At 39.1% G+C, this 25,736-nt stretch overlaps 1 protein-coding gene across 1 annotated transcript in view; it reads right to left on the bottom strand.

Annotated features, from left to right (window-relative positions):
- Nucleotides 1–25,736, bottom strand: part of SEMA6D (semaphorin 6D) — a 643,846-nt gene that overhangs the window by 379,039 nt on the left and 239,071 nt on the right. The window contains exon 2 of the mRNA XM_027554088.1: nt 20,812–20,892. The gene's annotated coding sequence lies outside the window, so the exon portion shown is untranslated. The remainder of the gene's footprint in view (nt 1–20,811; nt 20,893–25,736) is intronic.

Genomic DNA, 25,736 nt, shown 5'->3' on the forward strand with positions numbered 1-25,736 from the left:
TTAACACGTCAAGGTTGTCTCAATGAATACAAAGTCCTGTGCATACACACCTTTATGAAATACATGAGAGGCTTATTTATAATTATTATCCTTATTTCAACAGAAACACTAAAATATCTTTTAGTCACATAAGACGCATCTTGATGTCAGAGGCATTTTCAACTGCACTGTATCTGAAGTCTAAACTGTTCGGTTCTTATGTGCATGTGAATCGAGAGGGAGTATTGAAAACATCACCCAAGAAGCATTTTTGTGGATGCCCTTGGAATTGAGGTCAGCATGATTCACTCGGTTCACATGCTGGACCTTAAGGCACGGTGACAAAACTGCCCCTGCTGCCCACAGCGGTAATGCTGCCAGCCAGCCCCATGTCCAGCCCACAGCTCCATCCAGCCAACTAGGAAACTGTGCTTTGTGGGCAATCTGGGATCGCCAAGGGAGGATGCAAGTTTGCTGAACAGTGGAAAGAGAAGCAGAGAGAAAACTGTGTTCGTAATGAGGATACAGAGCAAAGCGTGGACCTGGAGCCATTAGACTGTAAGCAATGTTAGAAGGGGAGAAAGACAGTGTTTCAATTGGTGTTATACTCAGATTGTGCTTTTAAATGTTAATTTGAAGCACTGTTGTTTAGTCGCTCAGTCATGTCCCATGTCCGACTCTTTAAGGAACCCATGGACTTCAGCCCACTAGGCTCCTCTGTTCATGGAATTCCCTAGGCAAGAATACTGGAGTGGGTTGCCATTTCCTTCTCCAAGGGATCTTCCCGGCCTAGGATGCAGGATCAAACCCACAACTCCTGCATTGGCAGGTGGATTCTTAACTGCTGAGCCACCAGGGAAGCCCTGCTACTGCTGCTGCTAAGTCACTTCAGTCGTGTCCAACTCTGTGTGACCCCTTAGATGGCCGCCTACCAGGCTCTGCCACTCCTGGGATTCTCCAGGCAAGAACACTGGAATGGGTTGCCATTTCCTTCTCCAATGCATGAAAGTGAAAAGTGAAAGTGAAGTTGCTCAGTCGTGTCCAACTCTTTGCGACCCCATGAACTGCAGCCTACCAGGCTTCTCCGCTAACTTGAAGGATATTCTTCTAAATAAAATTTTAGTTTATTATTTATTAAATTTAACTTAATAAAGTAATAATAATGATGATGATACCCAACTATAAGGTAAAAGCATCAGAAATCAAAGATTATAAAGAGAAGGCTTAAGACTCACATTACAAAATGTCTTGCACATTAATAGCCATCTATTCTCAAAACAGAGGCCTAGAGTGATGTAGTGGAAAAAGTGATACCCAAACCTCGCACCCACAGGCACTTCACCATAGCCAGGTGTTCACATCATACACCCACTATGTTTCATCTGTGTTCTTCAAGGGAAAAAAAAAAATTTTAAGTTAAAATTTGTTTCAACCAAGATAAGGAAAAATCATATCTTGAGTCCTGAACAGAGTCTAACCTCTCTCCAGGTCACTGGTTGTTTAATAGCTACAGGAATGACCATCAATCTGTGATCCACAGGACTTGCCTTTATAACTTGCTTCACAAGAAGACTCAGTGGTTGGGGTTCCTAACTGAGACAGCTTTGCCCGGCCTGACTTGGGCTTCCCAGGCAAGAGTGCTCAATACTGCCATTCAGTACTCCGCCCCCACCCCATCCAAGAAGCCACACTGCTGAAATGGCACAGGAATGGTGAAGAGTGAGGGAGGGTGGCAACATGTGACAAAGTCTTGATAGTCCTCTCAAGAGATGGCATTTACAACTTTTCTATGCTTTTCTTTCTAGAAAAAAATAAAAATAAAAAAATTGCATCTTTATAGACAGCAATCAAACAGAATGTACACATACATCTCAGAAGGTAGGTAGCCATCTTCATATCTTATCAACATTCATCTGGACTTTGAGACATTACCTTGGGCATGTGTAAGGCTGGGGTGGAATAGAGGCAGGGGGAGCCAGTTATAACCCTGAAAGGAAATGTATTTTCTTTGTTTTCCAGCATTTTATACATTTTATCCTGTCTCTTCACTCTGCTTTAGCACTTCCAGGCACAGACACTGAACTCTTTGACCTGCCAAATGGGAGACCCAGTTTACATTAGCCCGTCTCTGTCCCAAGTTTTCTGCCCTTCCATATGCCTCATTAAAAACTATTCATATTTTATATCAGAGGAGGCACAATTAACTTGCTTTTCCCAGATCAGCCCCTGCCCTGATGAAATGCCAAAGAGAGAAAAGTACTTCCTGGATGATCACAGACAAGGAGAAAACAAACACATACTGAGGAAGTGAAAGTTGGGAGTAATCGTGCAAGTGAAAACGGGCCCCAGGCCAAGTATGAGTGGTCCCCTCCTCCTTAGCCACAGGCTCCCATGCTAGCAAAAAGGAATTCTCTTTCTTTCTCTCTGTAGCAGGGAAAATGGTTTGGCATACCAAGAAGGAGATTCCTTGGAGAATGGGGTTAAGTGGGAAAGAAGGAGGAGTAAGAATTTAGTGTTAAAATCAAAGAGTAGCTGGCACAAGCACACTGGATCTTCGCTACTTCCCCTCCCTGGTAAAAGTCTGGAGATACTCAGCGAGTGGTTGCTGAATCAGGTCAGAAAGCACGTGAGCTGGCCACAGGAGCCTCTCACTGTCAGATACAGCTGTATGGGCCCCTTATAGTGATTAGCTCCAAACCAACACACAGACACTTTCGACACTTTAAATGAGATACATCATTCAAAGGCATGAAAAAGTAAGCAAACCTTTTCATGGTTGTCTGCTAAGTGACCACTAAGTCCAGAGACTCTGAATTTTTTAATTATTGGGAAAGTCAATGGGTTTGGTCACACAAATCTGAGGGCCTTAAAACTCTTGGGGACCAAGAACAGGCACCTTAAAAATAAATCCTTTTAAAGCTATTTTAGTTATTGATGGACTTCAACAAGACCCAGCAGAGAAGTCTTGACCATAAAATACTCAGAAGTATACCATCTGCACCACTATACTCCTTCTCAGGCAGGGGTTTCTTGTAGAGCCAAGTACACAATTTTGTTAGTGTTCTATTGCTTTACCAAAAATACAAAGTAGAGTAATAGCACACCTCTCACAGATATTGCAAATCCACGTCAAATTAAATCCCTCAGAACTTCACACCAGATTTCTGAAGGATTGGCTAGATTGGATATTTCATGACCTCCTGGAGTTTCATCTCTTCCATATATAATAAGACTGTCTCACAGCTGTCTAACAGTTTACTAATGAACTTCCCAGACCTTGATTTAATTCTTACAAGAACTCTGACAAGAAAGCACATTGTTGTATAAGAGGATGCAGAAAATGTAAGATTTACTGAGGTCACACAGGTAGGGAGTGGCAGAGCCAGGAACTGAGCGGCTCACATCTAATGGTAACTTCGGTTCTGTCTACTCTGTATCACAGCTGCCTCCAGCTTGCTTGTTCCTGAGGGTTGGGCAGGCTCTGGGCTCACATATCCTCTACAGCAGTGGTCCCCAACCTTTTTGGCATCAGGGACCAGTTTCATGGAAAATAGTTTTTCCATGGAATGGGGTGGAGGGATGGTTTCAGGATGATTCAAGCTCAGTACATTTATTGTGAACTTTATTTTGACATTTATTACATCAGCTCCACCTCAGGTTATCAGGCATTAGATCCTAGAGGTTGGGGACCTCTGCTCTACAGGAGGCCTGGCATGTACCAGTACTTGCTCTACATCTTTGAGAGCTGGAATGTCCTATTACTTTAACTGTTCTCCATCTGTCCCTCCCACTTCCCTCCTTCCCTCCCTCTCTCCTTCCTTCCTCCCAGCCTCTGGTCTATTCACCCAATTACGTAACCCATCTGTATTGAGTATCTGAGTACCTACAATACTCAGTGTACACAGACACCAAAGTGATGGGAAGACAAAAATCATGACAACCATCTTACCAATTTTTTAAGGGCCAGCTGAAGCCCAAATCTCTTCCTGAAGACTTTTCTGCCTCTCTATTCTTAAAACTCCTTTTGCTCTTGTAAATGCAGCATGTAGTCAAAACTGGAAATATTTTGGTCTCCTGCAAAGCAGGGATTGATTGATCAGTGTTTATACCATGTGTTCATAATGGCTCCACAGGTTGGTTGCAAGGTTTTTGATTAACACACAAAAATTATATTATTCTCTTTATCTCCCATAGTGCTGAGCTAAATAAATTTTCACAAGTTAATTAATTGCTGTTCTCTTTAAATCTGTTGCAATATGGGCAGGTAGATGGACCATATTACATCTAAATTCACCTACGTATTGTGGTTGCTAATAAAATATTCAAATTCTCTCTTTTTCTATATTTTTTTAGCTTAAGTCTGTGATGCAACCTGATAAAACAATCTGAATCTTGTATGTCTCCTGGGGAGCTAATGGTTTCAAAGTAATTTATCTGAAAGGAATGTATTTGATTATCCTGTTTCATACACCCCATTTCTCTTTTTCTCTAAGATACAATTTCTCTTAGCCTCCTCAGAGACTTGAGAAGACAGTTTAGGGAGTCAGGAAGGGTTCTAGCAGGATAAGTAAGAATTTCTTGACTAGTTCTGAGGGATAGCTAGCTTTTGTAGATAATAATAGTGGTAGCAGCTGTAGTGGTAGTAAGGCCACGAATCAGAGTATTGTTTCTTTTAGAATTTGGATCTAGTAGCCCCCTGTCAGTAAGAGATGATAACACTATTCCCATTTCACAGCAAACTTAAGAAATGTCCCTAACATCATGTATTTAGCAACACGCAGACAGAAATCTAACCTAAGTTTTTTTTTTAAACTTTGTATTTTATATTGCTGTCTAGTTCATTAACAATGTTGTGATAGTTTCAGGTGTACAGCAAAGTGATTCAGTTACACATACACATGTATTTATTCTTTTTCAAATTCTTTTTCCATTTAGGTTGTTATATTGTACTGAGGTTTTCTAATCTCACATCCAAAGTTCTTTCTCATGTGTGTATTTCTTTTCCTTTTAAAGTCAATTCATGTATAATATGTAAAAGCTAGTATTACTGAAACCAGCGTTTTCCATGGAATCATAATTCCATGGGATACTATAAAATTTAACAGAAACAAAAGAAGTCCAATAAATTTGGGAAACAATAGGTTAAAAGTGTTAAGCTGCAATATTCTCGGAGCATTTAACCTACTGCTGTGTACTGTTGTGTGGGATTCTCCATGAGTGCAACATTTCCCAGACCCTTTGGATTGTGGAGAATGTAGTATATAGCAGGAATATGAGAAGTGTTTCTCAAACTGATATGACCAATGGATCATTATACTGACCAATATCTCCTGAGATCTGTGTCCCAGGACACACGCTTTGGGCAATTCTGATCTCTATCAGTGTCGCTTCTCTCCCTACTAAAGTGTTTCCTATTGTGGATTCTTGCTATGTCATGTCTTTAAAGGAAACGATGTCATGTCTTTAAAGGAAATCAGTTAAAGGAAACGATACATTGAAAATGTATCTTACTTCAATAAGATCACAAAGGAAAATGCAAATATGTCTTATACCCTACTGGCATTTGAAACTGCATTTGGTACTTCAGTTATTAATTTATTTCTGTAATAGTTTAACCCATATAAAGAAGCATGTCATTTCTACCATTTAAACTCTGTCAGTAAAATGATCATTATGTCTTTTTAACAAAAAATATTCTCTTCAGATTTATGAGTTGCATCTGGCAGAGAACAACTGTGTAATTTATACAGTTCATTACCACAATGGTAACAAGAATGAGAATCGGAGCAGCCCTTAGGATATTACAAAACAAATATGAAACTAGTCCTTGCTAGTGTTGGGCTCCACTTGGGGAAAAATACTTGGTGTTACGTATGTATGTGGAACAGAGAAATCGAGTTTCCCTACCCTGCAGGAAGCGCACATCACAAATATGCTTTTATATGTTTAAGAAAACATTAATAAAAGGCCCAAATCTTTCTTCAAATATTTCCTTCTGTATCTCCATGCCTTTTAACTTGGGAAAAAAAAGATTTGAGCGGCAATGGTCTTAAGGCCTTATCTTTCTCTGTATACAGACCACATCCTCATGTGTCCCACATGACAGGGTCAGAATGGAGTTGGTTCAATTAATCCAAATATTTCCATGCAGGGTACTGATGATCAAAACTGAATCCACTGTGTTTTCCTCTACATCAGAAGCTCTACAAATCCATATGACAAAATGGGGAATCACTAGACAGTACTATCAAATAAAACAGAAGAAAAATATCACAGTTAAAACCCTTGCACTAAGCTAAGTCAGGTCTTAGGTAATATAAAAATCAGTGTGGATATGCTTCTGGAATTCGGGCACATAGCATAAAATTGCAGAAAGGCTTTCAAAGGATGAGACAGGTAGACGAAGTAACGTTTATTAGTCCATGCATGCTCAGTTGCTTAGTTGTGTTTGACTCTTTGTGACCCCATGGACTATAGCCTGCCAGGCTCCTCTGTCCATGGGTTTTTCCAGGCAAGAATACTGGAGTGGGTTGCCATTTCCTCCCAGGGGATCTTCTGGATCCAGGGGTCAAACCTGCATCTCCTGCATTGGCAGGTAGATTCTTTACCTCTGAGCCATCAGGGAAGCCCTTTTATTAGAACATAATAGCAAAAACACGGAGTCTTTTATAGGGCTTCCCCCCGACCCTTCATTTATTATGGAACACCTACCAATAGCCAATACACACACAAAAATCTCCAGCAGAGAATGAGTGAGAGCAATTAGAACAAGTGTTTACTGGGCTGGAAAATTTGAAGGGAGACTTTGGATCTTTGGGTTATTCACTGAAGAAACGCCCCCAAAGTGCCCTTGCATTCTGTGAAAACTTGGAAGTGAAAGACAAGTTCCTTTACTATTCGAGTCCAGTGAAATAAATTCCTGTAGCATTTCAGGAGAAGGTGAGGGATGTCAAACTACAGCAGTACTGTTCCAAGAGGTTAAAGGGCTAAAGCGCAGCATAAGGAATTAACATTCCTTAGTGGGAGGGGGACTCCATTAGCCCATTAGCCTTGCAGGCCAACACAGAAGTTAAAGATAGAATTCATCCATTTTATTCAGATGTACTCTACCTATACCATAAAGCAATACTACCAACTTCCCAAGGGATGAGAAGGTTTAACACTGACTAATACTGTTGAGGGGTATCTCTCATACGTAGACATTTTTTTTTAAAACTGATGCCTGTGTATACGATGTCAGATTACAGCGTATAGTAATCTTTGTACTTAGAAAATTGGTCCGAGTAAGAATAAAGGACTAACACTTCATTTCAACCTCTTAAAAGATTCATTCATTGTTGTTTAATGCTTTATAGTCTCCTCTCTCTCATTCAGATGAGAGCAATAGGATCCAGCTCTGATTTTTATTTCAGGGTTTTCAAGTTCTACCACTTGCCTTGATCCAAAAAGAATACAGTAGATAGTAGGTGAATAAATGGGTAAAGAAACAAATTTAAAAATAAACTGAGGATACAGCATTTCAGACATTTACTCCAGGCTCTGATTTAACCAAGATTTATGGTAGGTAAAAACTGTATTCCATTAAAAGTTGTTTGATTTCATCATGCATGATCTCCAGAAGTAACTGAAAGCATAATGCATTTTAAAATTTTCAAAATGAATTACTTTTTTTATTACTTAGAATGTATGCAGTATTTTAACATTTCATATGTATTCCAAATTCTTCTCTTTATAGTTCCATGGCAGACATATATTTTTAATTCCCAGCAGGAATCAGAGCTACTGGTAAATAGTCACTACACACTGTATCTGTTAAGTGCACTTTCCTATTTAGTTTAGTTACTTTCTAAACAAATGTATTGAGTAACTTACAGTTTCATAATACTCTATGTGCCATGTGCCATTTGCTGCTTCAGACACTGGTTGCTCTCTAGGCCTTTACTGATTTTCCATTTAAAATTTATTAAAGTTGTAAAAGTATGAATAACAATCATTTTGTGAGCTTGTTTTGTTATATTATTATAGAAACTAGGTAGACTGTGAGTTTCTTGTTGGTCAGTTATGGACAAACACCTTTTTCCTGCTCCCAGTGATTGGTATTATTTTTAAATAGTCTCATTTGGTAGTCAAAGCAACATGAGAAATTGTAAACAGTAATGAGTAATGTCAAACACCATCGTTTTTAGAGAACTCCCATCCTCAATGCACAAATACTTGTCCTGGCAAAACAAGACTGTAAAAGAACAGAATGATAATTTGGTCACTAAATCCCTTAAGTTTGGGCAAAAATCCATACTCTAGTTTGTTTATTGCAGTGTGAATATTTCATACACATCAAGACACAATGACGTATATAAAAAAAAAGAAGTATAATTTTTCACTTGAGGGAAGAAATTGATTCCTTTATCCTGTGGATTTGTAGTTGTTGTTTTTCTTTAGTTGTCATCTAAGGGTTAGATTGTAGTCATCTATGTTTCTTTGATGAGGACTAGAAATTTCATTAGACAAGGTCCCAGGTGAGCTATCAAGTATGGTATTAGATCTGTTTTGACTAAGAAAGCAAGAAGGCAGATTCAGAATGAGCATAAACATTCAAATAATTCTTATAACAAGAAAGCCTAGCTATGAGTGACCTTTTTTGTTGTTTTAAGATTACCTGAGAGGAGCTGGTGGTAAAGATCATTTATCAATGAAGTAAGTCTGAGTTCTAGGCCTCATGGCAACTATACGTTCCTTAAACATATAAAAATACTTATGAGAACCTCCATCTTTGGTCTCCTTCAACGTAGATGATGCTTGAGTGGTTCTCTGTTTTCTATCACTGAAAGCCAGGATTACATTTTCCCCAAGGACAGAGGTGTGACCCATCATTCTATAATATATGCAGTACAACATACCCGTTACAGTGACTCAGAGTCAATCAGAAGGAACAGGAATTCATAGCTCTTGTTTTAGCAAAAGGCCAATCCTCACCTCTTATTTATGTCTTTGTTAAAGGCTCCTTTAGCCTGAGGGTTTTTCTCCCCACTCTTACCAATTTCCTTTGAGAGTTGGCCTTCCCTTTCAACTGAGTTATTTTGATGATAATGTTTCCTTTAAGATGATTATTTGTTTAAAGTTCAAGCTAATAAAAGTAACTTATCCTATTAAAAATATTCTGGGGAGCAGAACAACATTTTAGGATGTTAATTGCTCATGTTACCAGTCATCCATGAAACATATGCCAAAAATGCTCTAAAAGGTTCCAAAATGTCTCCTGCAGCTATAAATCTTTTACAGGTACAATTATGTGGGAACAGAAATAAGAAAAAGTGCATCCAACATCTGGAGTCAGATGGTTTACTGAAGTAAAATTACAAAATTAAATTTAAATGAATTTAATTAAAAAGGGGCGAGGGACCCAATTTAATATGGCCATTTATCATGTCCTCATTGAAGTTTCTTCTAGCACCGGAAAAATACAATAAAGTTGGAATACAAAAGTCAGATAAAGCCTCTAATAGAGTGTGAAAAGATGACCAAAGAGACACAGTCAGGCAGAATATATTCTTTTCTCCCTGTTATTTTAACAACATGAAATACCCAATTGTTTTGAAAAGACAGTATCAATCAAGAAAACTGAGCTTGGAAACTAATCTGTTTCAATTGTCTCTTCTGTTTAGAGTTTCATTTCATGTATTTCATCACTTAAGGATGATGATTACTTGGTTTGGTTTTTAATTGAATAATACATGATTAAAGAATCTAACAATATGTAGCGAAACTAAAAAAAAAAAGTCCAGATAGCAAAGTGTTAATTTCAAATCACCTGCCCTTTTGTTTTCATTGTCTAAAAAAAAAAAGGAAGAATCAAAATACTGATAAAAAAGGAAGAATCAAAACACTATAGTACTAAGTTCTAGCTGTTGGTTGATTAATTTCTGTCTTCTTAGTTCTCAAACATTCTTAGTCTTCTTAATTCTATGCTGTGCCTATGTGCTGAGGAAGACATATTAAGAAATAAAATTATGTCTTAAATTATCTATTTATAGCTATAGGAAAACAATAGAAAATTATTTAATTGAATTGATTGACAGATTCTAAAAAATATAGTCAATGTTATTTGCCAAATTTTCACCCTGTGGTAGTGTGAATTGCTAGACTTTGGGTTTATGAAAATTTTAAACCATCGGCTGACACTCAGATTCTCATTATGTCATCTTTCCTTCTTCCTCATAAATATTTAATTTTGTCATACATGTTATTAGTACCTTTCCTTCAGATCCTCCTTACCTAAAAGAGAGAGTCTTTAACATCTCCCTTTGCAACAATATAGCTAATCTAACATGGTACAAATTCACTAGTCAAGCAGGAAACAAAGACAAAAAAAAAATGCTTAAGCAGAAAAAGGTGTAAACACTTGAGGGGGCCAGAAAAACATAAAACAGGAAAACAAACCAAGCATCTGAGTCCAAAATCAAGGAGCAAATGATAAAGCATCATCAATACATATGTTTTGAGCACCTACTGATTATGTGAGATGCCTAGCACTTCGAAATACATTACAACTATTAACATGGTAACCCTGTAATAAGAAAGCAGAGGATAGTAGCACTCTTGTAACTTCCTTGACATTGTATAGCTGATAAGTTACAAAGTCAGAATTCAAATACCAGCCCTTTGATGCCACAACCTATGTTCTTCCCTTTATCAGACTGCCTCAGAAACTGCAGGTGGTGGGAACCATATTAAGGGAGATTGAGGAGAATAACAAGAAGATTGAATCTTGGAGTGGGACATGAGAAATAACTAACAGTACGGGTGTGAATGAATAATGAATGATTTTAACTGTTAAGAAAAGTTCATTCATCTAAATCATGTGTTCTTCACTGACTCACAGCATTTGCTTCCCATAAAAAGGACAAAAATATTACTCTTTAAAATCCTTGCAATATCTCTACATTGTAGGAAAAGAAGAGAAATAACAATTTTATAATTTGTAATAATCCCAATGGTACTGATGGTGTGTGTCACTAATTGTGATTCCATTCTATTTATATGTATTCCATATGTATATATTTTATTTTACAGAGAACCAAATAGCCACTCCTAAAACCACAAATCTAAAACAGCTTAGCTTTTCAAAGAGACTAAGCCTAAGGCTTTAGATTTAATTACAACTTGCATTTTAGTCCTATAGAGTGGCTGAACAACTATAGTCACTCCAAATACTGTATGACTATTACCATCCTTCCCAAAACAATGTTAATTTTAGAAGTGCCTTAGATGGAAAAAGTTGAGTCATTTATGATTCAGATGCAGTTCTCAAGTCAGTTTTGCAAAGACAGAAGGTCAGGATGAATAGAAGGTCACTAGAACTTGGAAAGCACATACCTTCACCAGGCTCAGAATGCAGAGTACCAAGGATGAGCAGAACTGGTAGGTGACCAGTATTTTAGAAGATGTACAGAACGAGAGAATGCTGTACTTCATTCACTGCATGAAGGAATGAAACAAGGTGGAAAAATGGGGACGTGAAAAAGGGTTTGGGCTTCCCGAGTAGTGCTAGTGGTAAAGAATTTGCCTGCCAATGCAGGAGATGCCAGAGATGTGAGTTTGATCCTTGGGTCAGGAAGAACCTCTAGAGAAGGGCACGACAACCCACTCCTGTATTCTTGCCTGGAGAATGCCATGGAGAGAGGAGCCTGGCTGGCTACAGTCCATAGGGTCGCAGGATCTGACAAAATTGAAGCAACTTAGCATGCATGCAACAAGAAAGGGTTATAAATAGGCATGTGGGAAAAAGTTGGAGCAAAGACCACAAAAGAACGCCATGAAAACGCAATAAGTTCCACAGTTAAGCTTGAATCTGACGGGCCAAATTCCCTGATAAAGGGAATTAAGGAGGTCTTCTGATTAAAGATGAATGAACATCTGGGTTCTACAATGATGAATTCAGAGGGAACTAGCCCATTGCACGTAAGACCACCTCACTGAAGACCACTACTTGGCTCAAGTTAATAGAGTATCTGTGTGTTTTCTCTGAGTCGTACCACTCTATGAAGGACAACTGCTTCCTTAGCAACAGTCAGGTGGGAACCTCAGGAAAGGTCTTCATGTTCTTCAAAAGGTCTGTCTCATCACCCTTGAATCTTGTACTCAACACTTGCTTAGTGAAATCTTAGTGTCTGGATAATGATCACTCTCTCTAATACTACTCCTATTCGATTTTTAATCATTTTTGTATCCAATGAGATGGTCCTTTCACTAACCTGTGCTCTCACTTCCTGACTTCCTCTCTTCCAAAGATTTCATTAGCCATTCTTCCTAAACCACTCACTTCTACAGTCATACCCTTCACTTAATTGCTACCAATAACTGCTGCCCTTGCAAAACCTTAATTTCAAATATTCCTTTCCTTGATCATGGCCTCTCATCTTTCTTGTTCACTCCTTTGTTGTTGTTCAGCCACTCAGTCACATCCAACTTTTTGCAACCCCATGGACTGCAGCCTGCCAGGCTTCCCTGTCCTTCACCATCTCCTGGAGTTGGCTCAAACTCATGTCCATTGAATTGGTGGTGCCATCCACCCATCTTATCCCCTGTTGTCTTCTTCTCCTCCTGCCTTCAATCTTTCCCTATTTGCAATATCAGGATCTTTTCCTCACTCCCTCATTCCAAATTCTACAATTCTACAACCCCCCAGGACCTAAAATCCACACTTTCAGTGTCCCTGAGATATCTCTCCCAATGATATATCCTCTCTTGCCTCCTTTCCAGCTCAAGTTCCAAGTTCCATCATTATAGTTACATCTTGGCTCCCTCTTTGCTTTAGTGAACTTTCCTGATGAAATCATAGCCCTCACAAAAGTCACTCAAGCAATCACTCAGTGCTTACACTCCTGCTGTGCCTGTTAGCTGGTAGATAATCAAAAAAGAACTTGCACAGGCTCTCATTATCACATCTGCCCACCTACCCACCTCTCTTCTTTTAGCATGGATGTGTTCTTCCTGCTCTTAAGTCAAGGCGAGCCTCTCCACTGAGGCTCAATACCTGATACTCTTCTCTGTTACTGGAATTACTGCAGCATGCTCCTAAATGATCTCCCCACCTTTGCCTTCCCTGCTGACCCCACGTGTCATCTCTGCAGTCCACTCTCAACTTGGCAGCAAGAACGATTCCTCCACATTGTTGCTCTGATGTCATCTCCCATTACCTCTCCCTCTTTCATGCTGATCCAACCTCAGTGGCCTCCTTGCTGTTTTTCAAATATGCCAGGTACTCTCTTGTCTCAGAGCCTCTGCATTTACTGTTCTCACTGCCTAGAAAACTCTTCCCCCAGATATCAGCATGGTTTGCTATTTCATCTCCTTCAAGTCTTATTTCAAAAAGTCTACATAGAACACGCTGCTATATTTAAAATGGATAATCAACAACATCCTACTGTATAGCACAGGGAACTCTGTTCAATGTTATATGGCAGCCTGGAGGGGAGGGGAGTTTGGGGAAGAATGGATACATCTATATGTATGTCTGAGTCCCTTTGCTGTCCACCTGAAATTATCACATTTGCTAATCGGCTATACTTCAATATAAAATAAAAAGTTAAAAAAACTAATCTGTGCATGGCTACCTTAAGGAAGGTCTTCAATAAATATTATGCATGGGATCACAAAGAATTAGACATGACTTACTAACTGAACAACATACAATAAAAAAGTCTACATTAAAAAAATGTTACTACATCTGTCTGCTTACAATTCAGACACCTACCAAAACCTTTTGTGACATTTCATACCTCCTTCTCTATTTCACTCATTCTCTTTAGCACTCATCTATTTATAAAGTACACATGGGAGTATAAAGTATATAAAAGCTGTATCTTTTAGATTTCTATCTTGCCTATCTCCTCTACTAGAAAGTGATCCATGAAGACAAGGAATTTTATCTGCTGGGTTCACTTGAGTATTCCCAGTACACAAAACAATGCCCAGTAAATACCTATTTGGTGATCAATAAGTATTTGCTCAATTAATAAGTCAACAAATAAATGGATAAATGAATGACTAGGGAAACAGAAAACAGAAAGTTATATTTTTTCACCTGGAAAATTAACATTTGGAGATGTCTATTTTTACTATGAGATCTCCTGTTTATGAAATCAGGATTTCAGTGGGATCCTAGGATATAGTAGTAGTTAAACTCAGCAGTGGCCACAGGACTGGAAAAGGTCAGTTTTCATTCCAATCCCAAAGAAAGGCAATGCTAAAGAATGCTCAAACTACCGCACAATTGCACTCATCTCACACGCTAGTAAGGTAATGCTCAAAATTCTCCAAGCCAGGCTTCAGCAGTATGTGAACTTCCTGATGTTCAAGCTGGTTTTAGAAAAGGAAGAGGAACCAGAGATCAAATTGCCAACATCCGCTGGATCATGGAAAAAGCAAGAGAGTTCCAGAAAAGCATCTATTTCTGCTTTATTGACTATGCCAAAGCCTTTGAATGTGTGGATCACAATAAACTGTGGAAAATTCTGAAAGAGATGGGAATACCAGACCACCTGACCTGCCTCTTGAGAAACCTGTATGCAGGTCAGGAAGCAACAGTTAGAACTGGACATGGAACAACAGACTGGTTCCAAATAGGAAAAGGAGTTTGTCAAGGCTGTATATTGTCACCCTGCTTATTTAACTTATATGCAGAGTACATCATTAGAAACGATGGACTGGAAGAAACACAAGCTGGAATCAAGCTGCCAGGAGAAATATCAATAACCTCAGATATGCAGATGACACCACCCTTATGGCAGAAAGTGAAGAGGAACTCAAAAGCCTCTTGATGAAAGTGAAAGTGGAGAGTGAAAAAGTTGGCTTAAAGCTCAACATTCAGAAAACAAAGATCATGGCATCCGGTCCCATCACTTCATGGGAAATAGATGGGGAAACAGTGGAAACAGTGGCTGACTTTATTTTTGGGGGGCTCCAAAATCACTGCAGATGGTGACTGCAGCCATGAAATTAAAAGACACTTACTCCTTGGAAGGAAAGTTATGACCAACCTAGATAGCATATTCAAAAGCAGAGACATTACTTTGCCAACAAAGGTCCGTCTAGTCAAGGCTATGGTTTTTCCCATGGTCATGTATGGATGTGAGAGTTGGACTGTGAAGAAAGCTGAGCGCCAAAGAATTGATGCTTTTGAACTGTGGTGTTGGAGAAGACTCTTGAGAATCCCTTGGACTGCAGGGAGATCCAACCAGTCCATTCTGAAGGAGATCAGCCCTGGGATTGCTTTGGAAGGAATGATGCTGAAGCTGAAACTCCAGTACTTTGGCCACCTCATGCGAAGAGTTGACTCATTGGAAAAGACTCTGATGCTGGGAGGGATTGTGGGCAGGAAGAGAAGGGGACGACAGAGGATGAGATGGCTGGATGGCATCACTGACTCGATGGACATGAGTCTCAGTGAACTCCGGGAGTTGGTGATGGACAGGGAGGCCTGGCGTGCTGTGATTCATGGGGTTGCAGAGTCGGACACGACTGAGCGACTGATCTGATCTGATAATGGTGTCTTGACCATATACCAATACAGCTCATCGAGCAATACAAAACCCACTCAGAGTTAAAGTAAATCCTTGAACAATTCTAAAAGTATCATATTTAATCTTAGCAGTAATTGTCACTCCTTGAGGAAAGAGGTATTTTGTAGATCTTGCCCATACAGGTAATCTATGGATGTTTCACTTTTGATGATATCTACTGTCTACATGCTAAGACACTTCCCCTCTTCCTTTTCCTTCCCCCTTACTTCCCCTCCCCTCCCCCACAGAGCATATAAGTACATAGAATCTAAAAGCTGATGTACATGACCAAAACATGGGATGTCAGAGTGTGTCTTCTTGCTTGATATGAAGATGCAATCATAATATGCTTACAATGTTTCTCATCTCTCCTTGCACTCTACACTCCCCTCAAAATTTATATACTTAAGCTTTTAAAATATTTTTCAGGATCCTATTTGTGATTTACAACATATTTTTATAATGTATCTTTAGATAGTCAATTAGAATTTTTGCAGATGCTCGATAGGACATCAGAAAACATAGCATTAAAAACTATTTCTCCCCTTCTCCCTCAATTCATTAGAATCTTTCAGTGATACAAAGACCGCTTTTTATCAAAGGCTCTCAATCTACCCCAATTTTCCATAAGTCAGTGCTCTAACGACACTATGTCAGATGCAAACCTTGAAAATAAAAGGAGAAAATTCACTTTTGACTTTATTACACCAAGAATGTCTGAGTGATAGATGGGACCATTGTATATATGGTGGTTGTCTGGTTCCTATTGTTACTTATGGGTTATTTTGATCAGCTGCAAAGTTTAGTGGGTGACTGGAATAGAAAATATTTGCTATTTTCTGGAGCTTCAGCGAAATGCTAAGGAAAGCAGCTGAGAGTTTAGAGACTGTACTTGAATTTCTACCAATTTACATTGTTTCATGAACTCATTACTGGGAAGGGACCTAAGGAAACCTATTTGCTGATTATATCTCAACTCCATTTTGACTCGGGGGAGAAGCAGAGATAAATGATTGAAAAGAGAAATTACCTTTTAGTTGAGTACACTGGAAATAACAGTATCCAGTTTAGTCACATCTCAAGAAAATTAGTTCACTGAGTTGTTAGTAGGGTGGTCTGCTGCTGCTGCTACTGCTGCTGCTAAGTCGCGTCAGTCGTGTCCAACTCTGTGCGACCCCATAGATGGCAGCCCTCCAGGCTCCCCTGTCCCTGGGATTCTCCAGGCAACAACACTGGAGTGGGTTGCCATTTCCTTCTCCAATGCATGAAACTGAAAAGTGAAAGTGAAGTCACTAAGTCGTGTCTGACTCTTTGCAACCCCATGGACTGCAGCCTACCAGGCTCCTCCGTCCATGGGATTTTCCAGGCAAGAGTACTGGAGTGGGGTGCCATTGCCTTCTCCAAGTAGTATGGTCTACTGTGATGAATAAAAACTAATTTTCAGGCTAACTGGGTTAGTTATAAACACATGGAAATCTGCATAGTGGATCTTGAGATAACTTTTCCTATACTTAACTTCATTCCTATCTCAATTCTCTTTAGTTACTTTCTCAGATTAGTCACAGCATTTTGCGACCCAAAGAAAGTTGAAGCTAAGTTCTAACGTGAGGATGGACTGGACTGTACTCAGACTTAAAGAGACTGCTATTTTTGTTTTCTTTAGAGAATAAATTCATATGAATGAGGGTGGATTTAATCATCAGAGAAGGTACAAATGATGCTTCCATGTAGCTGGGGGGGTCTTGGAATCAGAAAAGAAAATGGTAGCACACATAGGTAAACATCTCCATAATGGTGAACTTTGGATGGTGTTCAAATTTTATCCATTAAAAAAAAAAAACTAAAGGGATGATACTCTTGGTTAGTATTTCATATGTCAGCCAATTTCTCTGACCCACATCCATTATGTTAACGCTCTTTTCTAGCAGTCTGGATAAAAAATTTGGACCACTATGTTTAACGTCATCCATTATTCATAGTCCTTGATTGCTTTTAACATTAGTACATGAACTGGGAGCTCTGGAAGATTTTCTATAACGTGTAAATTGTTGGAATTTCCTGTTTATTATATAGGTAACATTTTCCAATAATGGTAGCTTTATCCTTAAAGGACACGTGATCAACAGTTCTTTTCAGGGGCAAAGATGATGGTGTGTTCAAGCAAATTATGTTTTTTGACCCAAGACATTCCCCCCTCAGTTCATATTGATTGTCTACAGCGTTTGTAATGAAACAGAGTCAAAGAGTAAACTCAGGGCTATAGGGGTATATTTGTCTTAGAGATCAAACACTTAAAGCAGGATTTATGGAAGCAGAGGGCTGTGGGTCAATAGCTTAAAAAAAAAAAAAAACCTGGATTGTAAACAAGTAAAGGACTTTCTGAGGTGTGAAGGAGAGGAGAAAGGAGACTGGAGGGGGTGGAGAGAGGAAGATAAGGGGAGGAAGATAAGCAGAGATAAGTAAAAAGTATACATCTGAAAAGAATTAGAGGGAAAGAGGTCTAAGAAAGGCTGATTCACCTCAAGGATCAACCCCAGAGACTCTTTCCTCCCCATCTTGCTGACAGGGATTATATTGTAAGCATTTCTTCCATTCTCTCCCATGCTCTCCTTTTGGAGTGATTCTAGGACACTGAAATTTAATATCAGTGCAGCATAAACACCAGAGACAGGTTCAGACACAAGGCAGACACAAGTTATTCAATGAACTCTTGCAGTTATCATAATTTAATAAGAAAAGCAAGCAGATTAGAGCTACTGTTAGCCTTTGTTCAATGTAAAGACACCTATGAAAATCCATGAAGATGCTTTTTTTATATATAACTTTCAAATCAGAAAGTGCTATTAATAAGGAATCAACTTTCTATTAAAAGCAATGTAAAATTCTGTGCAGTGATTCTTAGTTTCTCAATTTTCCTATTTAATATCCTTTCTTTGGATAAATCTACAGAGGAGTAAGTACAGTGACTATTAACCTCATTTTACAGATTAAAAATTAAGACTCAACAGTTAAGTGACTATTTAAGATCTCAGAGGCAAAAGAAAAAAAGTGCTAAATCAGCTATGGTGTCCACTGATTACTAAATCATGGTTCTTTCTACCATGCCACTCTGTGTCAGTGGATGTTTTCTCAAACAAGGCTATCTGGTCAACAAAGCATCCTCGTATTACAGAAGTGGCACAGGATTCAGTATCATCTGCTTCAAGGTTAGCTTCAAGAAAACCTTCCCACAACCAAAATGAAACAGATCAGTTTAACACAATCTATTGGGTTTCTCTGGTAGCAATTCACTCTTGATAACAAGAAGCACAATCTGATATACAGAACTCAGATGAAAGGATGACTTCTGTGGTCCAGACGTGAGTAATTACAAGTACCACTTGCATTGAGTTTATTGTTTCACTAAGACCAATCACATGCATGTTTCTCTTACTTTTTTTTTTTCTTTCTTTTCTCAAATTGCTTAGCTTTGAGGACTTTAAAGAGCCCTGTTCTAACTCTGGCCTTTCTGATATCGGAGATTTAATGACTCTCTAACTAAGATGTTATCTTGAATTCCATGTGTATATGAGAAACCATGACTTATGTATGGGAATTCGGGTTTGGCAGCAGTTTCTAGAAAGTACATCTAAATCATGAAATAAAGCACTAAATTCAAGTGCAAAGCAATTTAATTTTTAAGAGGAATGTGTTATTCAGATAAAAGAAACCATAATGGTACAATCATTTACTTTTATATGTATAAACGTGTGAAGCTGTATCGTCAGTTTCAGGTATCCGTTTAAGTAATGCATCTTCCATGCTATTTCACAATCATTCTTCCATTGTTCCATAAATAGATTATGCGAATACAAGCTGTTAAACTAAAAGTTGCTGTAATAATATAACTGAATAAAGCAACAGGGCAATTTGGGAGGAAGACACTTAGAAGACTAAACATGAGTACTGAATTAGCAAAATACATCCTTTGAAAATTCACAGATTTAAGGTATCTAGTACTAAAAAATGGAAAATAAGTTGGTTATAAGTCAAACATTGTTCAGTGTACCATAGACCTGCTACAAAGTCACATGAAAATGGAGACCTGAATATTTGTGGAAAATATGCTAGAATGGTACCCCTCAGAGAGATAAGGGTGCTGAGTGCAGTCTCATCCCATGAAGACCTGACTCAACTTGAAGATGGTAATGGAATGAGTATTATTACTGAATTTAACCCATTCAATTCAACAAGTCAGGATCCAAAGAATCTACCTAGGCCTATATTGTCTTAACTTCAGTTAACCACATCATGGTGTATTTTTTACTTTATATTGAAAATATGTCCAGAGACTCTGTTCTCTTCCATAAAAGATAGAATGCTTAATTATTACTTAAACCAATATTATATCTTGGTCTCAGATCTTAGACTCCTCTTTTCAAAACTATCTTCCAGTAACACAATTTGCTATCCATCTGCCAATATCTTCACCATTATGCCTCTCTTTTAAAGAAACATCATACGGTTGTGCCTTTGATACCAATAAGCACCTAGTGAACACCACACCATCGGCATCACGCAGTTCTCATTTTCCAGCAATCCTATAATTGACTACAGATTTGGTTCTTTTAAAAATCCAGTCTCTGCATCCATATTAAAGGCATGACTGTCCACTGATGTATTGAAAACAGGATTACTTTCCCTTTCTTTCTCTATGCATGCGTGCTAAGTTGCTCAGTTGTGTCTGACTCTTTGTGACCCCATGAACTGTAGCCCACCATGGGATTCTCTAGACAAGCATACTGGAGTGGGTAGCCATTTCCTTCTCCAGCGGATCTTCCCAACCTAGGGATTGAACCAGGGTCTCTGACATCTCCTGCAGAGACTGGCAGGTTCTTTACCACTAGCACCACCTGGAAAGCCCTTTTCTTTCTCCACATTCATCTTAAACACTGTATCCCTTTGTGCTCTGAGAATCAGATCTCTTTAGAATAGACAATTTCATTGTTCAAAAGGGAAATTGTTTATCCCACTTGGTCCAATTGTACAGAAGTTAAAAAAAAATCTGATATTACTTAGTTTCCATATTTTCACCAATACCAATGATACTATGCTCAAATTCATGGATTATATATTTATCCTGTTTTTACTGTGATTTTGTAAAGTAACTGAATAGAGACCTATCTAGGTCAAAAAAACTTAACACCTAAACAAGGTTAATGTCATACCTAGTGCAAACAGCCAGGACCCAGTAACATTTAATGTCCTTCATTATTATATCTTTAAATCTTACCAGTGCAAGCAAATGTGAAAATCCTTAAACTGCTGGCCTCAGTGTTCCCATGTCAACTGGCATATGCTCAGGTTGGAGTTCCTGCCAAAAGTCAAAGGAAAACATTTATGAGACAGAGACTGATGGACAATTATTTTAATCCTGCATGTACAACACTCCCAGCAAGCTTGGTTTATGAACACCTGCTGCTGCTTTAATGATAAGACCTCTTCAACACAGCTGAATGCAGTGCACCAATAGATCTTCTTTTTTCTTCTCTTTCTTTTTTCCTACCCTAACTAAGAGACTGATTATTGATCTCCACCTGGATATTCCTATTGAGGCCTGGCCATTCATGGATACAAGCAGGAAGAATAATGGCACACTGCATGGGTAGTTTTAATAAACTGCAATAGGGCACGGTCTCTGTGGGGGAAAAAAAAGAACCCATCCAATCTTAATGAAGCGTGTGCTTACATGACTAGAAAGTCTGCGGGCATTCTATAGGCCAAGCATCAGAGAGGACAGAGCACCTGGACTTCAACTGCGTGTCACGTCAGAGTGAGTATAAGACCCTAAAGACACCCTATAGGCCTACTCAAGGGAAGCTTCCAAGTTCTCTCGATGGCCCTCAGAATAGAAGCTTTCAAGCCTGGAATGGACGGATCTGACTACACAACTGGAACAGAGGGCTCTGAACCCAGATGCAGCTGTATAGAACCATATAGGATATTTCTCTCCTTTCTCAAGTCATTTCTCTGGAAGACCTGAGAATCCAAAACCTGAAGACAAGAGGGTGAAAAGTAGCTGAAAAAAGAACTAATTTGTAGAGGTCACCTTCAGACCCAGTTATTGAAAAAATCTTTTCTGTTTTAGCCAACCCCCTTCTTGTGTTATTTGGCTACAGCTGACATAAGTCAAGCACTGAATTTAGCAGAAGTATATATAAAAGAAACAAGGCTGTGATATTTAAAAGGGGGAACTGGCTTTTTGAAAATCAGAAACGGCCATCAAAAAAGCAAGTGAGTAAGGCTTGTTTGGAGGGCAGATATAAACCCAAACTTATTCCAGTTGTGTTGAGCTGTTTTATGCACAAATGAAGTTATTAAACCAAAAAAGTCAAAGGCATGCTTTCTAACACATATAATTATGTTTCTTTTTAACATCTGATTTCAACATCTACTTTGAGTAATAAAGTATAGCATAAAGGCTTTTGACCTGAAATCCAAGAACCCCCTTCCCTTAAATAGTTTGCAAATTTTATGTGTTTTGTGTGTAAAGTGTTTGCCCTCATCCCATCTCCCACTCCCAGAAGTCCACAGCTTTCATGGGATTTTTTAAGGTGAACTCTGACACATAACCAGTCCATTCTAAGGGAGATCAGTCCTGGGTGTTCTTTGGAAGGAATGATGCTAAAGCTGAAACTCCAGTACTTTGGCCACCTCATGCGAAGAGTTGACTCATTGGAAAAGACTCTGATGCTGGGAGGGATTGGGGGCAGGAGGAGAAGGGGACGACAGAGGATGAGATGGCTGGATGGCATCACTGACTCGATGGACGTGAGTTTGAGTGAGCTCCGGGAGTTGGTGATGGACAGGGAGGCCTGGCGTGCTGCGATTCATGGGGTTGCAAAGAGTTGGACACGACTGAGCGACTGAACTGACACATAAAAGGTGAAGAACCTTTGGGTTGGCAGCCTAAAGCTGTTGGTTCTAATCTTAGCTCAGCTTCTAACTGGTTTTGTGACCTTCAGCAAATGACCTCCCCTCTGCACACCTTAGTTTTCTCATCTTGAAATGAGAAAGCTGAACTAGAGAAATCTATTCTTCCAGGTTAACAAATCTAGGAAATACACATAAAACTAGAAGGATCAAACTGGAAGATATCTTGCCGTGTCCGTTGGCTTAATCTCCTTACTTGTGGGGGAGAAAATGAAGCCCAGTGAGATTTTCATATTATACTTATGGTGAAGATCAAGGATGCACCAAGAATTTCTGACTCATACATCAATTCGCTCTTCATTCTAACACATACAATGTTTGTGAAGCTCTATTCTCAGATCACACTTTACTCATTGGCTGAGGAAGCATTTCAGGCAGGCTTTCCCTGTCTTGGCTGGGAGAGGGGTACAGAGTGTCCTTGGGGGTTTTCTTGCAGATTTTCTCAGGGAGAGTACATATGCTCAGGTCTCCAGAGAATTAGGCTCTCACACTCACAGCTGTACAACAGGCAAGAAAAAGCTGTCTACAAAAAATAATCAGCATTTTCAAAAGTGCTCTGGGGTATCTTCAGAAAGTGTTCCAGGAAAATTGCTATTATAAAAAGATCACTAAGGTCTCTCCTCCTGGATCCTATTACACACTCAGACATTAATATTTTAGGTACATTGGTGATACTCATTTACTCATCTGAAGTTCAACAGTCGGCAAGCATGCCTGGCAACAAGAGACCAAGTCCTTGCTTTCATGCAGGTTACTGTCCAGGAAGGAACTAAGGCCTCCTAGAAGGCCTGCTGCACTCCTGCCTGTGTCTACCAAGCAGCAGGGACAGGCATCGCCTCCCCAAGACAGGGGCTCATGCTTCCTTTGGGTTGCCCTTTTTCAAATTTATAAACACAGCTTAAGAGAATCTCTATTACTTCAGTGTGAACCCATTTATCCAAATATCTTTTGTTAAACTTAATAAAACATTAAACTTTGTATATCTTTCCTCATTCTGTCAATTCCTACTTGCTTATCAAAATCCTACTTATTCAAAAATCAGGGAAGCCTCTATTCAAAAATACCTAGATCAAATTTTCCCTTCTCAATCTCCCAATATGACTTAATTCCAGTTACTTAAGAATGTACAGAACAATCTCATTTATTCCTCTCTTAAAGCACTTGAATTATAGAAATTCTAGACCTTCATGAGTACACAGGAATTATAAACCATTGAGTTCCTTTTATCCACAAGGAAAGAGTGGTCTAGAAAGACAAAGTTGCCAAGTATGTTCATGAGTCATTACAAATCAAAGGGAAAAGAACAGGAGAGTACATTTTTGTTTAGCATTTGTTCAGTGCTATGTTCTTTGTAAGATATTTTAAGTACATTATTTCATCTAATTCTCAGAAATATATTGCTCAGTAGATATAGCACCATCCCCATTTACAGATGCAGTAAGCAAGTCACAGAGAGAATAATTTAAAGCAGGTTAAACAGCTGCAAGTGGTAGCTGACAGAGGTGGCTTTAATCTCAGCTCTGTCCCAGGATGCCAGACCATGCCAAAGACAGTTCTTGTCCCCCACGCCCTCCCCACCCTCTCCACTTCCACGTGGGGGAGGGGCTGAAAAGTGAAAGTACTGAAATTTACTAAGGAAGGGGATTAGTCAGCCCAAGTGATAAGCAGCTTGGTCAAGGGCCAGATCTACTGCTTACTTCTGAGATCCATTCTCCCTCCCCTACAACATGGCAACGAGGCTGGAGAAAGGCATGAGAACCATCACTGTTGGAAGGAAAGCCATGAAGACTGCCAGAATCTGCAAGTGTCTGAGCTTCTGACTGCTTATCAATCAGATGGGCTTTGGCAATCATGTTCAATTTCTGAGTTCCAGGAATGATAACAGCTCACTAGTTGTAAAATTAAAAAAAAAAAAAAAAAAGCAGGTTTCCACCTTGCATATCACTTTTAAAGGGAGGAGAGTATTTGCCAATCCTTATTTCCAAATACTATCAACTTTCTACACATAGGAGGTGTTGGGCAGTTTTTTACAAGAAAACGGGGGCAGGCATTAGGCTCCATGGGTGAATGCAGCTATTCTTCTGTGGATTAGCAATTCAAGTGGACTTTTCTCAAATATTATTGTGACTATGACAGACTAAATACATCTAAAATAATGATAATAATAACCAGCCTTTCTGGAAATTTGGGATTTTTCACTTTACAACCTATCTTTACGTGCACTGTTATTTAATTTCCACAAAAACTATATAAAGTGAATAGGACAGTCATTATTAGTCCAACTTTAGAAATAAGGAAGTTGAAGCTAAGTGAAGTAACGTATAATTAGTACATCAAGATGATGTGTAATCATGTAAAAACAACACAAGTTGTACTCATTGAGGGCTTGCTGGACGCCACATCATACATTGCAAAGATTGTATAAATCTGCTCCCTGAATTTTCATAACCACTTCATGACACAGGTATTACCATCTTCAGACAAAGGAGGAATCTAAGGATTACAGAGGACAAAATAACTTGCCTAAGGTCATTACAGATCAGATCAGTCGCTCAGTCGTGTCCGACTCTTTGCGACCCCATGAATCACAACACGCCAGGCCTCCCTGTCCATCACCAACTCCCGGAGTTCACTGAGACTCACGTCCATCGAGTCATAGAGCAAGTTAATAACAGAGCTAGGATTCAAATCTATGTTTAAGTCAAAGCCCAGAATCTCAACCAAAATCTGACCATGAGTCTAAATAAGGCAATCTAACTTCCAGAGAGGTCCTTACTGCCTGAGTGTTCAGGTTCATTAACCTGCTGTGCCTGGCTTGTCTGAGATTCTGTGGCCTCTGTGTCACATTTGAAAACATTAAAAAAAATTCAAGTTATTGGAAACTTGAAGTCAAGATTCTTTAGTATTACTTTCTGTAAACCATGCGGTTGAGACAAAACGATCTACTTCAGAGTAGTCTAGCTACCTCATTTGTGTCCCTTGCTATGCTCTTGTAGACTTAGCTTTATTGCTTTTCTCACTAGTGGTTACCTGACTACATATAGGTGGAGCTAGTGGTAAACATGGCATCACCGACTCAATGGACATGAGCTTGAGTAAACTCCAGGAATCGGTGATGGACAGGGAGGCCTGGCATGCTGCAGTCCATGGGGTCGCAAACAGTTGGACATGACTGAGTGACTGAACTGAACTGAGTGGTAAAGAAATGCAGGAGATGTAAGAGAG

Source organism: Bos indicus x Bos taurus, chromosome 10 (genome assembly GCF_003369695.1).
Source record: "Bos indicus x Bos taurus breed Angus x Brahman F1 hybrid chromosome 10, Bos_hybrid_MaternalHap_v2.0, whole genome shotgun sequence".
Lineage (NCBI taxonomy): Eukaryota > Metazoa > Chordata > Mammalia > Artiodactyla > Bovidae > Bos > Bos indicus x Bos taurus.